The sequence below is a fragment of the Schistocerca piceifrons genome, chromosome 1 (genome assembly GCF_021461385.2).
Source record: "Schistocerca piceifrons isolate TAMUIC-IGC-003096 chromosome 1, iqSchPice1.1, whole genome shotgun sequence".
Classification (NCBI taxonomy): Eukaryota; Metazoa; Arthropoda; class Insecta; order Orthoptera; family Acrididae; genus Schistocerca; species Schistocerca piceifrons.
Genome location: NC_060138.1, coordinates 511,467,827 through 511,481,801, shown reverse-complemented (window position 1 = coordinate 511,481,801; position 13,975 = coordinate 511,467,827). Strand labels below are relative to the sequence as shown.

The following is a 13,975-nucleotide window of genomic DNA, read 5'->3' as shown; positions in this document are numbered from 1 at the left end:
GGTTCATGCAAGTTGAGCCAGACTACATTGCACCAAACAGGTGTTACACTTCCATAAAGAATAATTCAGGAACAGAGTCACTGCACTGCATCAGCACAAGGACGGATTGCTCTCCATATTTGTCCAAAAACCTGACTCTTTACTTACTTACTCCATGGTGCTACAGCTCATGTAGGGCCTTGGCCTCTCTGATGATCAATCTTGACAATCTTCTGCTCATTTCCTTCATCTTCTTACTCTCATCTTTCTCAGATTATTTTCCACGTCTTCCAGCCATCACTTGCAGGGCCTCCCCTTGCACCTTCTGCCACCTGGGTTCCCTCTGTAGTCCTTCTTGACAGATATAGCCTCTAACATTCACTCTAAATACCCCAGCCATCTCAGTGTGTTACACTTGATTACCGCAACTAAGCCACTATTACTGTACAGTTCTTTCTATTCTTTGTTTCTCCATATTCTCCATTGCCCCGACTCCTCAAAGCTTCAAAAATCTTTATATTATTTTCCTTTCCCATCTTTTCAATAAATCCTCTTCTTCTACCATTATTGTGCATGTTTCTGAGCCATACATTACTACTGGCCTTATGACTGAGTGATAGAAAGTCACTTTTGATTTTCTGCTCATGCTGTGCGACTGAAAGATCTTAATCAGGGCTCAGTAAGCTAGTTCCCACCAAAATCCTTGCTTTTATCTCTTCTCTTATACTGTTATCCCCTGTAACCAGCACTCCCAGGTGTTGGAATTTCACACATCTCTCATAATTTCCTCCATTCAGCTTAATATATTTTTCTTTAACAACAGTATTTTTCCTGGTAGCAAAGAGATACTGTTTTTTGGTATTATTTACTTCGAGTGACAACTGCTCTGCCTCCTTTTCTAGTCTACAAATCCTTCTCACAATTCTTTCAATCTTCTAGACAGCAAACAAACATCATCACCATATGCTAGATTTTGTTTAAACAGAGTGCCACCTGGGTTATCAGTCTCCACTTTTCATATCACCCTCTCCAACACTATGTTGAAGAGTAGTGTGTATAATACATCATCCTGTCATAATCCTTGGCTACCACAAATTCTTTAGAGATTTTTCCTTCTACTTTTACTTGGCATTTTGTGCTGGTTAAGGGTCATTCATACCAGTCTGATTAGTAGCTTGTAAGGAAATTCCATCTCCATTAGGGTTTGATACAGCTTTCTCCTTTTAACACTATCATAGGCCTGTTTGACACCTGCAAAAAGCTGATTTACATCCACCTTATAATCATAACACTTTTCCATTATTTGCCTTATAGTGAAGATCTGGTCAGTTGTTGATCTACCCCGTTAAAACCCACACTGATTGTCTCCAACTCCAAATACTTCTTCTGTAAGTGGAGCAAGTCTCATACCAATGACTTTGGCTCATACTTTGTACACAATACTGAATAAAGTGAGACTACAGTGATTTTCACAATTTGCTTTATCCTTCTTCTTATGAATCGGACAAAAACTGACCAAGCAAATACAGAAGAATTCATGAAGAAAAGGAAAAGGATAGACAGAATTTGTAGAAGAAAGAAACAAGAATTAGAGAAGAAATGGATTATGGAGTTAGAAGAATATAATAGCCAAGTAAGAAAATTTTACAAGAGAGTTCAGGAACTGAAGAAAGGTGTTCAGTCTTGTACTGTATTCCATAGAGATAAGGAAGGAAATTTTACAGGAGGAGCTGCTGAACGTCACTACAGAGAGAGAAATACTGGAAGAAAATGAAACAGAGAGCAACCAACAATGGCCAGATGTTTGTCAGGATGAAATACCTGTTCCCACACCTACACCTTGACTACTAGGGGCTACTTTTTGTGGGGCACATTGAAAGACACACTACCAGAACCATCCCACCATGCAGGATGAGCTTTAATTGGCCATCTACGTGGCATCTGAATCCATTTCTGTTGAATGTGATGGCAAATTTCATTGTTTGTTTGCACAACCTACAGACTACGAATGGCAAACATTTAGAAAATATTGTGACACAATTGCAAAGGCTGCTTGCAGAGGACTCAAGTTTAATTATGCATGCCGATACTGTACAAGCTGCACAGCATACAGCAGCATCTGTTATCAAATTTATGAACTATTTTGAAAATTCTATACAGCTGCTGCACAACATTCTTATAGCTTTCACTATAATTGTACAATTTGTTGCACTCGTCTGTCAACCTTAGTGTTTGAGATACTTAATTTTGAAATTAGGGACTCCTTCACTGGGCACCATGTGTGACTGATGAAGCTGGCAATAGTTTTCATAAAAAATGCATAGGTGGCATATCGAAATGAGCTTTTCATGATTGCACATTTTTCTGACAAGTTAATTACAAACCCAATGTGGCTGCCTGAAAGTAGACCTCTGTGCCACTTCCCACTAACATGAAGGGAACAATTACTGGCTGCCATCTTTCTTGAATTGCACAGAGACTAATAGAAAGTATTTAAAAGGAATGGACTGTTTTAACTAAAAAAGTAGTTCTCAGCTAGGCGGTGTAATAGGACTGCTCTGAGTGCTTCTGACTCTCTTAAGCAGTAATTAAGAAGTGTCAATGGGAGAGGCTTAAATAATACCAATAGAAGGATTCAGAAATAATTGTCACTAGAACTGTAAATAGGTCCCCAGGTATGCGGGTGGCGACCGCGGGGACCCGAGCTGAGTCTGACATTGCTTCCACTTACTTGTGTCAGACTCCTCCTTTCTGCTTCCCTGTTGGCCTCCCTAGGCCAACTCTTGCTTTTTCGACCCCAACGGTATTAGGATTCGAGGCCCAAGGGCATCTTTCCAATTTTCTTATTCCTACTTATAACCCAACTCCTTAGGGGAGCCCACCCCTTAAGAAAAGCCAGCAGTCCTGTAAGCTGTGAGGGTAATACCGCAGGTTGGACGGGAGGCCAACACCCTCTCTCCGTAAAAAATTAAACATGCTTTCAAGACTACAAGTACGCCTTGGAACATTACTGACAAAAATAGACGACGTCAATGGCAAAGAAACGGTATACAGTTTGGAACGTGGAATGTAAGGAGCCTGTACAAGACAGGAGCTGCAATCAGTGTGGTCAAGGAAATTCAGAGGTACGAACTAGACCTAGTTGCACTGCAAGAAATCCAGTGGGACGATGCTGGGAGCATTGATGTTGAAAACTGTACAATTCTGTATGGAGCCTGTGAACGAGGTCATCTGTTAGGCACTGGTTTCTGTGTCAGTCAGACGTTGGCCACTAATGTTTCAGAATTCGTTTCAGTCAACCCATGAATATCTGTTCTAACACTGGACGTAAAGCATATTAAGGCGACTTTTGTGAACTGTCATGCTCCCACGGAGGAGCGTGTGAAGTGAAAGACGAGTTCTATGCACAGCTAGAGGCAGTGATGGACGCTATACCAAATGGACACCTGAGGATCCTCCTTGGTGATATGAATGCCAAGGTTGGGAAAGAACAAATATTCCAAGACACAACAGGTAGACACAGTCTACACAACCTAAGCAATGACAATGGAGTTAGGTTCATCAGCTTCGCTACATCATTAGAGTTGTTCATCTCCAGCACAAACTTCCAGCAGAAAAACATACATAAAGGAACCTGGGTATCACCAGATGGGAGAACTGTAAATCAAATAGACCATGTTGCCGTTGATCTCAGAGCCAAGAGATGGGTGTTAAATGTTCAGACAGTGTGGGGTGCCGAAGGTGGGAGTGATCATTTCCTGGTCAGAGGCCATTTAAACATACAGTGTAAAGGAAGAACGGGGCCTAAGTTAAAAAGAGTGGAAAGGTACCATGTGGAGAAACTGAAAGATGAGGCAACAAAGACCAGATACCAGTTGCAACTTAGTAACCGCTTCGAAGCACTCAGTGAAATGGACGCAAATCAGGACCTCGAACTAATGTGGGGAAACATCCAGAGCTCAGTTAGGGATACAGCAAAGGAAACACTCATGGGAAACCCAGTGGGCAAGAAGATCTGGTTTGGAAAGGAATGTGCAGATGCCCTGGAAAGGAGAAAGGAAGCCAGGAACAAATGGCTGAAGGGGACAAATCTGGCACAGGCCAAAGCACAATTTGAGGAGGCCCGAAAGACTACACAAGCAATTCTGAGAAGAGCAAAGAGGAAATACATTAGGAATATCATCACTGAAGCAGAAACAGACTTCAGAGGACAAAAGGCTAGGGACATGTTTCTGAGGGTGAATTACCTCTGCAAAGGTTACCAGGCCAAGCATGATAAGATCCTGACGAATGATAGGGACATAGCTGAGAGATGGAAAGAGTACTTTCGACAGCTGCTAAATCGTGATGAACCCGAACTGCAGTTTGATTTCCAGTACCCAATTACAGCTGATGCAGACTATCCCCCACCTACCCTGGATGAGATAAAAAACAGAATCAGACACCTTAAACAGAATAAGAGTCCAGGTGAAGATAGAATACAGGCTTAAATGATCCTGGCAGGAGGAGAGAAACTCGCAGAAAAAATACACCGACTGATACAGGCAATGTGGACCAAAGAAGAACTACCAGGAGAATGGAAAACAGCTCTGATTTGTCCAATACATAAGAAGGATGACAAACTGAAATGTGACAACTATTGAGGAATCGCCCTGCTTAACGTCTGCTATAAGATCCTGTCCAATTACCTCATACATAGAATTCAGCCAGTGGCAGAATCGGTGATTGGGGAGTACCAGGGAGGTTTCCGGCCAGGACGGTCAACAGTAGATCACATCTTCAGTCTCCGGCAGCTCACTGAGAAATTGGGTGAATATGGTAAAGATTTGCATATTTTATTCGTTGATTTTAAGAAGGCCTATGATTGCATACATCACAAGAGCCTCCTCAACTGTTTAAGGGAGTTTGGCATAGCAGAGAAACTCATCAATCTGATAAAGATCTGTCTGAACGAAACACGTGCAAAGGTGAAGATGGGAAATCGCATAACTGAGGAGTTTGAAATTGTGACAGGACTCAGGCAAGGAGATGGGTTGTCCCCTATTCTGTTCAACTTTGCCCTCGAGAAGATCGTACGCGAGACCTTCCAAGAGAACGAAGGGATTGAAATCGAAGGAAAGAGACTGGCATACTTAGCCTATGCAGATGACATCTGTTTATTCTCTAGGCCGGAAGAGGAGTTGGAGCAAATGACCAAAGCACTAAAGGAGGCTGCCAGCAAATTTGGGCTAAACATAAACGAAGCCAAGACAGAGTACCTTGTTATGACGCGTGGTCATTGTCAGATTGCTGATCATCTACAATCACTGCAGTTTGGGGACCATTCCTACAAAAGAGTGCAAGAGTTCAAATACCTAGGGGCACTTTTCACAGAGAACTCGTCATGTGAAGCAGAGATCAATGCCAGAATACAAGCAGGAAACCAATCTTACCACAGCCTAGCACAACTGCTTCGGTCCAAATCTCTCTCCAGACAGTTCAAGATTCGACTGTACAAAACCCTGATCCAGCCTGTTGTTCTATATGGCTGTGAGACATGGTGTATCCGGAAACAGGACTTCCATAAGCTCCTTGTTTTTGAGAGAAAAGTGCTTCAGAAGATCTTCGGTCCAGTTCTGAATGCAGATACAGGGGAATGGAGGATCAGATACAACCAAGAGCTTGAGGAACTATACCAGCAGCCCAAACGAATGCAGTGGGCTGGCCATCTGGCCCGGATGGAGGATCACAGATGGCCTCGGAAGCTCCTGGATTTCACACCTACAGGGAAGAGACCACCAGGGAGACCCAAGAAGCATTGGAGGAATGGACTCCATCAAGATTTAAACCAAGTGTCAATAGATGTGGACAAATGGCGGATAGCAGCAATGGACAGAATACAGCGGAGGAGGAAACTTGTCGATGCGTGCGGTCCACTGGGCCTGATCACGTAGTAGTAGTAGTAGTAGTAGTAGTAGTAGTAGTAGAACAGTAAATAGCTGCTAGAAGAGGTAAACCAAGTAAAAGTATAAATTAACTTGTGTGCACTCTGTAACCAATGGTGTACTAGTCCTGCCGACATTGTTCCCACACTTTGTTGAGCTCATATCCATTGTTACTCTTTAAAGCTGATTGTCTTATGTAATGTTAATGCTCATCATGTGCTTTACTATGGTGGAATACATTCAACAAACAAATGATTTCCCACACTAACAAGTATCTTGTTCTAACATCTTCCTCCTGAAGTCAGACATTATTGAACCCAAGGAAGATCGAAATCGCCTTGAAAGACAGAAGATATATTCCATTGAGTATTTCTTAGCACTGGCCACGATGTCTAATGTGTGTAGGTCAAAATTCACACCAAATTTGTTTCTCAGAACCCACACTACATGAATACAGAGGGGGGTGTAGCCAAGTTCTACTGATATGACATCAGGACCTGATATAGCTTTTGTTTCTAAGAAAAAATGAGCAACGATTACTTGTAGATTGAGATGATGGCCATGATGATAGAGGTAACTCATTAACACAGGTCAGTTTGCAATACACAATGATTCAAGGAGTCATTATCTTTTTTTGTGAACTGTGACACCCAGAAAATGAAATTCTGAATTTTTTTCCAATTTCAATAGTGCAAAGATAGCAGATGTTTAGCTTTTAGTGTTGCAGCCCCATGTGACCTCAGTAAAAATGTATCATCTATAAGGGACAGTCAAATGAAAATCAAACACCTGCCACAATGGGACCGCGTAATGGTTCCATTTGAAAGTAATCAGTTGCTGGTGGGTCTGCAACCGCAGCCATTCTTGCACTTTCTCATCCAACTGAAACTGACATCCATACGTCTTTCTTCAGGTCACCAAAGATGTGAAAATCTCACAGTGAAAGATCTGGGATGCACAGAGGACATTGCAATGTTTCCCAACTAAACTGCTGATGCACAGCCTTTATCTGATTGGCAGTGTAAAGCTGGGCATTATCCTGCTACTGGATGATTCCGCCCAACAGCATTCCTGCGTCTTTTGACTTCATGGTGCATCACAGTTTCTGCACAGTGTCATCATAGAACTGTGCATTGATTGTGGTTCCACGCTCGATGACCCTGCAGTCAAAGGAGGAGGTCATTATGACCTTACCACAACTTGTGTAAACAGCTTTGGGTTTCTTTGGCAGGGGAGATGTGGGATGTTTCAACTGCTGGCTTTGCTGTTTGCCCCGCAGGCTGTTGGAATGCTATCAGATGAAATCATCTAGTTGCAGAATGATGTCCACCCTCACACTGCCAATCGGCCAAAGTCTATGCTTCAGCGATTTGGTTCGGAAACATTGCAACTTCCTCCAGATCTTACACTGTGTGATTTTCACATCTTTGGTGACCTGAAGATATACATGTGTGGACATCAGTTTCAATCAGACGTGGAAGTCCAAGAATAGGTGCCGTTGTGGATACATCAGCAACCAGCTGCATTCTATGAAACAGAAACTGATGATCTCATCTCCCAGTGGGATAAAGGTCCCCATGTATGGTGATCACTTTTGAATGGAACCATTAAGTGGCCCTATTGTGGAGTGTGTATGGTTTCCATGTGTCTGTGCCTCATGTATATCTCCAAAAACAAGTATGGTTTAGCTCCACTGACTTTTTACAAACACAAAAAAGGCATATATATGAACCGAGAGTCTGTTTCAAAACTCACAAATTTCCCAGTCGGCTTGCGATGAAAATTCTTGACTCAGCATATGAAGTCTTGTGATTAATAGTTGTAGTATTCACTTTTTCCTATGAAAGAGCTCAAAAGAGAAGCTAGACAACCTCCAAGGTAGTAGGCTACAGTGCTAACATTGTTAAAACAGGGAAAATCAAAAATCCATCTTCATGTACCTTTGATAGGCCAAAAACTCTCAGTGGGACTTTTGGTTACACTCTAACATTCTCCATAAGATGGTAAGAAAACTGGTCCTATATGATGTGGCTTGGTAGCTCAGTGGGTTGGTCAGATTACGAATCCAAAGGCCTGCAGTTTGATCCCCATCAGTTCTGGGATTTTTTCCTGTCTCTTATCAACTCCAATCTCTGGCAACAAATTGACAATGTGGGAAATGACAATAGGTATCATAGTTCAGAATTCATTTTAAATTGTAAATCCCTTGAGCCATAAATCTCCTTACATAACTGGCTAGTAAACTCAGTTCAAAGATTAGAGGAAGACACTTACAGTCCAAATACAAAACCATGACTAGTAAAGTACTGTGGTGTTCAAACCCACTTTCACTCACTATAGTTGCATCTTCCTTGTAGAAATATTCTGCAGTTATTATGATAACATCCAATGATATGTCTGATAACCATTTAAAAAGCGTTATTACATTTGAAAAGCTGCAAACAGCACATTTTCATTCTGCATAGTCAATCACTAGACACAACAACAACACCAGTAGGTAAGTTTTATGATTTGTACTAGTACCTGCATGTGTAAATTTTATTATTTGTAGTAGTACCTGCATGTGTAAATAAAGACATTATTGCTAAAAAAAAGAATGAGCCATTATGAAGTTAAATCTGTAGTAAATTACTGATTAAAGTCACAATAAGAGCAAACTAGAGAGGGATCATTAATGAGATACCATTAAGTTCAACTTTACACAATAATTAACCTTTGAAATGTGTATGAACTATCATTTGATAGACAACAAACAGCTGTTACTTTTCCAGTATATAAAACTGGTGTCAGTTCTAACAGGCATTTATGAAACAGGAAGTCATAAATATTAATAACATCCATTTATACAAACTAAAATATTGTAAGCCATTGTATTGTACATGGCTGCATGGAGTATTCTGCAATACAGAAATAGGACACTTCTCCTATCCTGAGCATAACATAGTGTTGGCTTTCAGTGTCACAAATACTATAAAATAGAATGATGGATGCGAGTAAAGCTTGGTGCCTAAAAAATGGTCTACTCCTCTCAAATGAAAGAAAAGGGACTCCTGAGCTTCATCTTTACAAATGAAAGAATACAATGAACAGTATCACAAACAATCACTAAAAAGAGTAGTAGTTTAGGGTTTATCTCAGATGCTACACATATAGTTCAGACCAGCTCCTCAGAAAAAAGAGATTTTGTTTTTAGCACTGTGTTTACATATTGCATAAGTTTCTCATTCCCCTCCTCATTTTTTGTTCTTATTAACATATAAAAAAAGCATATGGGGCTAAAATCAAGGATTCTGTGGGTAGGGAATTACTTTGAAGCCAAGCTTATCAATACCACTATTTCTTTTGCTAACTGAACTTCTGTTACGACAAACATGCCAACGACTCATAATGCTGGACAGAAGAACTCAATTTTTCAACCAAAAATATCTAAGACAGGTTGCAACCTGTCTGGGGACGCACTTGCTGAATGCCTGTATCTATACTCAAACCTTTCAGAGAATATTCTACATCATGCTGATTCTAAAAACTTTTTGTTTGCAATAGTTCACTTAAACAAGTTAGCAGTTTGAATATAGAACAGAAAACTAAAATTTTATGTATAGTGATAACAAAGTGAGGAATGTTCTAAAAGTGAGTTTCGTCATCATTTTTCACATGGAAACTTTATTGCTAAAAAACAAATACACCATGGCATCATGAACTGCACACTGTGCCCTACTTTTAACATAGTCATCACTGACGTTGAGGCATTTGATGTAGCGTGAAATCAGTTTGATGAAAGCAGTCTGATAAAAACTCGGTGCCTTGTGATGCAAGGAATTATTTCACAGTCTGCTACAACTCAGCATTTTTTTGGAAGTGGCATTCGGAAAGTGCAGCTTTTGATGTAGGGATAAAGTGAAAGTCCTTCTCTAAACATGCAAAATCAGCAACCAACCATTTTATGAGACATAACCTCTTCACCATACACAGTCTGCAGGCATTCACAGATGACAGACACACTAGTCCTATATGCCCATTCATACCAGACAACATCAGGTGCTTGCACTGGTGACCATGCACTCTGAGCATGCATCATTCCTCCTCTACTGACACTTGTTCTGTCACTGAACTAGAACCAGACGTGGATTCTTAAGGTATTTGTTTGTGTCACCTGATGAACCACCTTCTCTTTCAAAAACAATGACTAAACTTATTTTCAGAATATCCCTTGTGTACAAAATATTTTTAGTAGTAGTCCTCCCCTGACTTGATGAAATTTATGAAAAAATCACATAGCACTGTCAACTTCTTCAAAAATCTTTATTTATGTTACCAGTTTCAGTTGTTGCTAATCATATTAGGTACTAGAAATTTTTAGTTATAGTAGCTTTGTTGATACATATACATTCCATTTCACTTTATGTAATGTCAGAAAACATGACCTGAACAACAGAACTTAGTACACACAATTTCTGAGGAATATTTAAATTCTATGTATTGAGTTTTGGTGATCAGTTCCTGGTTTCGACATTATCTAGAGTGAGATGGAATGTCATGTATGTATCTACACGGGTACTGGAACTGAAAATTTATAGTACCTTAAATGATTAGCAACAGTCAAAACTGAAAGCAATCAAAGATCTGCATAGCAGTTGATGGTGGTACAAACATGACTTGTGATTTTAAAAAATAAATAAATAAATAAATTTGCACATGATTGTTCTTATAGTGAATTGCATCTTAGTGTTTATTCACCTACACCTAAAATATGTAAGATAAAGAGCATGGTATAGGACTTGCATCATAATTATTTGAATAGAATAACAAGAATGGGAAAAACAACATGAATTTATAGAAAAGAAGATTTTAGGTCAAGCCTGTCAAGGTAAGTTCAAATTAGGGCATGATCAAACATATGAAAGTATAAAATACCGAAAAAAAAATTACACAAAAAGTTATCTAATGCCTTCTTTTTTTTTTTTTTTTTTTTTTTTTTTTTTTTTTTTTTTTTTTTTTTTTTTTTTTTTTTTTAGATGAGACTTCAAAGAAATTGTGTACAACTTGTCAATGACCTCGCTGTTAATCAAGACACTTAGTTTACCTTTCAATCTGGCATTCAGTCTGATCCCTGATTTCAGAAATGTTTTTCTCCAAGTACCCAACATGGAGAAACACAGTTGGTCACTATTTGAAAAAAAAACTTATTCTTCAACTTTTATTCTACAGCTTACCAACTGTACTTTCAACTTTATGATGCAGTCTTAAAATGCCTGCACTTAGTTTGGGGATTTCACTGGTGACACAATTGTTATGTGGGCTTCAATGTCCTCCTCCATCTTAAATGCTGTGAAACAAACCTCTTCTACTACCAGCTCTATGCTTTCCATATTTTGGAAGGAAGTAGTATTGACGGACAATAAAAAATTGTCTAGTTAACATGGGCTCCAAAATGCATACCTTAAGAGTTATAAGCACTTGTTTAGTAGAAGAGATGTGTTTCATAGTAACGAAGATGAACAAGTGCTTATAGCTCTTAAGGTGTGTATTTTAGAGTCCACATTTATTTGATTTTTTTGCTCTGAATTTTTGTTCCTGTCATATTTCTGAATACTGACCACTCCTCCTCAGGTACCCCGTATAAGAGAGCCCACAAGGAGAAAAGTTATAGTACTGGTACCTTGATTAGACATTGAACAAGTGCCTTTTCATGGAGAGAGAAATAGTTTGGTTTCATTTATGGCTACAATAAGCAGCACTCAACAGTAAATTACCATAACTGCTTTTTTGTGGTAGTGATCTATAACAGTTTTGAATTTTCATCTATGAATCCAGGTTTTAGATAAGCACGGTGTATTTTTCACAGTATTACTTCTGGAAGAACAGCTAATTTTCTTTTTAAACAGAAGTTGTTATAAGCAACAGTTTTACATTCAGTCAGCCTCATCTGATTAGATAAAGGTGACCTCAGGTCAAGCATGCCTCTGAGGGTAGTGACACGCACAATAAAAACAAACTTGTCCGGGCAGTGAGATCCATCAGACCTAACAGTTAACTGCTGGTAAGAGGTAAGTTCAATTTTTCTATAAGTGGCTACCAAACTATAACATACTGCTGCAAAATGTACCACCTCAAGAGTACACTGATTATTATTATTATTATTATAATGTCCTGCAGCTGAAAGTAATAAAGCCTTAATATTCTCTATTGAAGTGATCTGACAGAAATATTGCATAATTCATTATTAAGAAATGATGCACATGTGTTCTCAAAATATAGTAGGCATTAATTTTTCTTGAAAGTGTAAGGGAATATCTGATGTTTTTTCTTTGTATTACAGAAGTGCACTCATCACATTATCCTCATCCAATGCCCTCAGATTACTAATGCCATATTATAATTTAACTATAAACTACATGACAAAAAGTCTTGTAAAAATATGCAGTAACAGATATTTAACCAAAGAGCTTGCAGCATTTGGAACATTTTTTGAGTATTATTTGGTCTTCAGTTTTTACTTGCAGTCTATGGCAGTTGTCAGAACAGTCTTATATACCTATAATTAAAGTCAATTTATTTTCAACTACAACTTTATATCAATTCCTTCTTAGTCCATCATAAGCACTAGGAGCTGTGGATATTCAGCTGGTGATTAGAAAATGTGTGTTACATCACAAAAGTGTCTTTTGCACCAATGTTATCTTAAGACACTGTTGGTTATTTTATCTTAATCTCAGCTATATTTGTGCACTGTTGTTTGCTTTATTTTTCTTACCAATTCTGAAAACAGGATACTACACTCCAAAAAAATTTATTCAATACTTCACTTTGGAACATAAACCAAATACTAGTGAGTACCATGTGGCATATCCATAACAGGATATTTTCTTAAATTAAAGATTTTGGTCTCACATAAGCCTCTTTCCTAACAGTATGGCTCAAACTACATTTTCTGAAGTTAAAATATGAGTCTAACGGCTATGCCAGATTACCTAACTTCTAAGCATATTACTTTGTAGTTTCCCAACTTTTCATGGCTTCTTGTTATTTTTGTAGTTTTTTTTTTTTTTTTCCTGTTCAAGACAGTAACCACTACTGTCAATGGCTTACTGTCTCATTTAGCAAATTGTCCATGTCATGATTAAAATAATTCTTCACTAACATCAAACTGATATTTGGGAGACGCTGTATTTAAAGCTCAATTTGACAATACCAATGCCAATCTGAGAGACATCTCAAAAAGATTATTAAGGTGAACATGATGCTGACCTGCTAGTTACACACACTATTCTATTACACATTCTCTGTTGGATACCACTATGAGTGGAGAACAAGGGGGAGAAAAAAACTGCAAAACTGTTCAACTGTGTGTGAAATCTTATGGGACTTAACAACTAAGGTCATCGGCCCCTAAGCTTACACACTACTTAACCTAAATTATCCTAAGGACAAACACACACACCCATGCCCGAGGGAGGACTCGAACCTCCGCCGGGACCAGCTGCGCAGTCCATGACTGCAGCGCCTTAGACCGCTCGGCTAATCCCACGCGACAACTGCAAAATACAAAAGAATAATATGATCAACAAATTAGAATATTTATGTGGTCAATTCTGTACTCCGCAACAATAATATGTTGACAAATGGATATAAACATTGTTCCACCTAGGCTGTAAATTACTACACAGTAGAAGGAAAATAACAGCTATATCCTCCACAAACAACTAACCTCAAGATGATACAAACATTTGAAAAAATTATGCCTATCCTCTGTTGCCTCTTTCTTTCCTACCAGCCACCCTCCTTGCCACCATTTCAATTTCTTTATCACTTTTTCCTATGCACACACACTACTGTTCACTAAGCATACCTATCCCATGGAATGCAGTTGAGCATAAGCCAGATAAAAAGAGGACAGTGCAGGGAATGGGAGGGTATGGGAAAGGATGGCAAAAAGATGGTTTCTAAAATGTTTTTCAACATGATCCGGGCATATATCTTATTATTGCATAATAGGCTCCTTCATCCATCAGTATGCTCATGTTTCATATGTCTATATGTCATTAGATTATCTTTAAGTAAAAGCATTAACA

The 13,975-nt window shown here is 38.9% G+C and overlaps 1 protein-coding gene and 1 long non-coding RNA gene across 4 annotated transcripts in view; one reads left to right on the top strand and one right to left on the bottom strand.

Moving 5' to 3' along the window:
* The window catches only part of LOC124797375, a 53,338-nt gene extending 41,579 nt beyond the window's left edge, over positions 1-11,759 (bottom strand). The window contains exon 1 of the long non-coding RNA XR_007016883.1: positions 11,657-11,759. This is a non-coding gene — a long non-coding RNA (uncharacterized LOC124797375). The remainder of the gene's footprint in view (positions 1-11,656) is intronic.
* Positions 11,760-11,854: 95 nt separating this feature from the next.
* LOC124797323 (phosphoenolpyruvate phosphomutase-like) overlaps positions 11,855-13,975 on the top strand; it is a 51,207-nt gene continuing 49,086 nt past the window's right edge. For 2 of the 3 annotated variants that reach the window (XM_047260779.1, XM_047260777.1), the window contains exon 1: positions 11,855-11,950. The gene's annotated coding sequence lies outside the window, so the exon portion shown is untranslated. The remainder of the gene's footprint in view (positions 11,951-13,975) is intronic. The other variant, XM_047260778.1, reaches the window with a different exon arrangement.